The following is a 3,972-nucleotide window of genomic DNA, read 5'->3' as shown; positions in this document are numbered from 1 at the left end:
AAATCATAGTTTTCAACCTGTGTTCCATCTAGTGGTCCCCAAACGTTTAATGCACGAAATTCTCTAGACTTTGCATAACTAAAAGACTAGAGAGTACCATTTGCTACCCACAGTTGTGCTAGCATTAAACAGCACTTCTACTTACGACATTTGTTTTGAGATGTTCAGCATTGATGTCGAAACTATGCAGTTTATGCCACCCAGAGAAAAATGTGGCCTAAACATGGTAAATTCTACAGAGCATTGTTGATTCTTCCCGCAATAATAGCCGTAAAAATCCCTAATCCACTCCCAGAGATGACAAAAAGCTATTTGTATATACTAGTGGCCATCGACTTATTCTTGAAATAAGCCAAGGCTTATTGATTGGTCGATATGTTGGCCCAGTTCATGTCTGATGCATTGGTGGAGCACTAGATAGATAGCTTGGTTCAGAATACCCGAAGAGGTTCAAATTAATCAGGGAGTTAAGTTCAACAGCTAACTATTGTCTGAATCGTGTAAAGTGTTAGGTATGGTAAAGATGTGCACTTTCGCTTTTAATCCCAACTCTGATGGTATATTAGAATATAAAATACAGACTATCAAGTGTATGCTTGCTGACTATATTAATCCCATCCAAACTGGCAAGGATGAATTGCCATGCATAATTATGATGTACTGTGTACGTGAACAGAGATCAACAGGCCGCTAAATTAACACGTTCCTGTTTTGGTGGGATGTCTTGCTCCTTTTAGACGTGATATGTGTTTTTTTCCTGCGTGTGGATGTCCTACAATGTCTCTTTTAATTGATTTTTATGAGTTCGAACGAGAACAGTTAGAAAAGTTTGCCATATAACAGAAAAGGTGTTATGATAAAAAGTGTATGAATGGATGTACTAATGCAGAGACTGGGTGTGGCTTTCATATGTACCAGTGGCATGAAAGCTGCTCAGTATTGGCTGGACTTTACCTTATTGTATCCTCTGATAAGTCAACCCATTAATGTAGAATTTACAGTAGTTGACCAGCTGCATCTGTATGTTACCAATGTACCTATAGTGAAGTGACTTAACCAGGAATAAGAGGATAAGAGTGAAAAACCAGAAAACTAAATCGTTGCTTTATTTCACACCTATCTTGAAAATGACGAGGAAAGATTTGAGAATAGTTATCTGGCTGTTCTCAACAAGCCAAACAAAGAACAGGCAGATATCAATACGAGAAAGAACTCTGATTCACTGTTTGGTTGAACCACTGATGAGGCCCTTCCAATCAGCATGGCTTGGATTAACCACAATCCACGTTGCTAGTGCAATACTTTTGTTGAAAAAAAAATCAATGACTGAAATAAAGTGGTGGTACTTATTTCCCAAGCTATCAAGCGATATTCTTAGTGCAATTTATGGAGTACACTTTGTATTTCCAGTGGATTATTACAAAGCTAGGATAGTTGGTTCAGTAGATGTAATGCTTAGTGCATCAACAGTTTTCATAACCCTTTATTTTCAAGCTATCTGGTAGTACATATTGTATGATTAACATTCGATTATCTAGAGTTAAGATAGTTTGTTGATTGTAAGACTGGTTGGACCAAAATGACTTTGTGAATCTTACTTTTCGAGCTATCAAGCACAATTTCACAATAAGAGATATCTGTAAAATATTGGATAATAGCTGTTCGATTCACACATTTAGGATGCTTGGTGTTAGTAGATGTAATACCTAAACCATAAACAGTTTGCAAAAATGAAGATGATGACTAGAAGCTGAAAGAGCTTTTTAATCCTTGCCTTTCAAGTTACGGAGTGATTTTAAGGTGAAATGTCAACCAACATTTCATGAGAATAATTCGTCTAATCTATCTGACTTGCGGGAGTTATGTGGAGTATATCACAAGGTGCTTACTGAAATCTCTACTATACACCTGAAGAGTGTAAATAGCTACTCCAAGTGCAGTGATGGAGTTGTATTTCTTTTGAGTGTGTACTGATATACATATATGTTGCAGTGCAGTAACAACAAAAATTTTAATCAGGACCGATCTTAGTTTGGCTGAATTCTGCCAGTGATTAGTATGTTTTAATGCCTTAAAAAATTATGACAGTACACTATGGGACTGCAGCTACTGAGTTGTAGCTTTGGAAAGTAACCAAAAACTGCAAAATTGAAGACCGATATAAGGAAAGTCAATATTTCCAGGACTCTTTAGTGAAGACTGAGCTCACATGGCTAAACTCAAGACTCCTGCAATAGTATCCGTGTATAATTCACTTACGTTGTCGTGTGAATTACCGAAGTTGTATCCCGAACTTTCAATAATCGTCTGCTTTTTGTACTTACAATAATCGTCTGCCTTTTGTCAAAGTCCACACAGGCAGGTTTAATTAATTTAGAACACCGTTTGATGAGACAAATTATTATCCTTATCTCTTTCAAAACTGTTAATCTCACTCTAACATATCAACCATTAGGCCATTCACTCCCACAATGGTTAACTTCTCTTTCACGTGACTTTACTTTTATTCTGTTTCCACTCGTCTGGTCGCAGCTATTTATATGTCTATCACTTTGGCATTCTAGAAATCTCCATAGCCTCGACATCAATGAATTACAAACACAAAATAAATAAATAATACTACATACACTATCTGACAATGTTATATTATACACCTACAAATGTACTTTGTATAATGAGACAGGTTCTATGGACATCATGAACAATTTATTAGAACAGCAAACAATTTTATCAGACACCTGTAGAAAGATGTGTAAATCAGCATTACATCTATCACAACAAAAACTTACCAAAACATATGTAATGACAAGATATAACATCAAATTATTATAAATAGTGTCTGTAACCTCATATCAGTGCATATTAAATATTCAGTACTTAATTGCTCCTCCTTGTACTATAATAGCCTCCACAAGGCTATGTAGCATGCTGTCAGTGTGATTTCATCCCAATTTGTCACTAGGAGGTGCTTTAAGTTAGTTACAATAGCTGGTTTAGCGTCATGGTTATCAATTTTCCAGACCAGTTCTGCCCAACAATTCTCAATGGGATTACAATCTGGAGACTTTGCTGGCCGTGGCAATCTTGTAACATCCCCCTGATCAAGTTGATCCTGTACAATATGCAAAATGTGGGCAGTGGCATTGTCATCCTGGAATATAAAGTTATTGCCAAACGTTTTCCTAGCATATGGCAAAAATAAGCTTTCTATGTGAAGCCTGTAGGAGGCGCTTTTGATTTTTCCCTGGAGGATATGAAGAGCAGTTTTCCAACATGATGAATAGTTGCCCAAACATGTATTGCACCACTCCCTATGTGTTCCCTGTGGGAAAGACAGTCTTCCCTCATCTGTTCTCCAGGCAATGAACGAACATAAATCTTACCACCCAACCTTAACAAGCCAGAAACAGGACTCATCTGACAAGAAGACATGTCGCTTGTGTCCTTGGGGTAAGTTGGCATGCTGTCTTGCCCAAGCAACATGGTGACGGCAGTGAATTATAGTTAATATCAGTTTGCAGGAAGCTTTTCATGCAAATTAATATGGTTTGGTCAGTCTCCTATGCACTGTTCTTCTGAATACCATGGAATGAATGTGTTCATGCCATTCCTGTCATAAGGTGTTGCAAGACTTCTTTCAATTTTGACATGTTAACCTGATCAAAACACTGTCATCTGGGGCAGTAGATTTTCGGTGTCTACCAGTAAACTTCCTTGGAACAACATTTCCTGTAGTCCGATGACGTTTCAGGATTCTGGATACAGTACACTGGGAGTACCCTACTGTTCTGGCAATATCCATTTACTTCATAACATTTCTGGACAGTCGAACAATTTGACACCCTATAACTTCTGACACAAAAAAAATTATACCAGAAGATTCGAATCCCCGTCACACCAAACATGCTCGCCCTTTCAGTCGTGTGTGTGTGTGGGGTGGGGGGGGGGGTTATAGGGGGGGTTATAATGTCA

Source organism: Limulus polyphemus, unplaced genomic scaffold, assembly GCF_000517525.1.
Source record: "Limulus polyphemus unplaced genomic scaffold, Limulus_polyphemus-2.1.2 Scaffold1232, whole genome shotgun sequence".
Taxonomy (NCBI): Eukaryota; Metazoa; Arthropoda; class Merostomata; order Xiphosura; family Limulidae; genus Limulus; species Limulus polyphemus.
Note: the sequence above shows the minus strand (reverse complement) of the source record.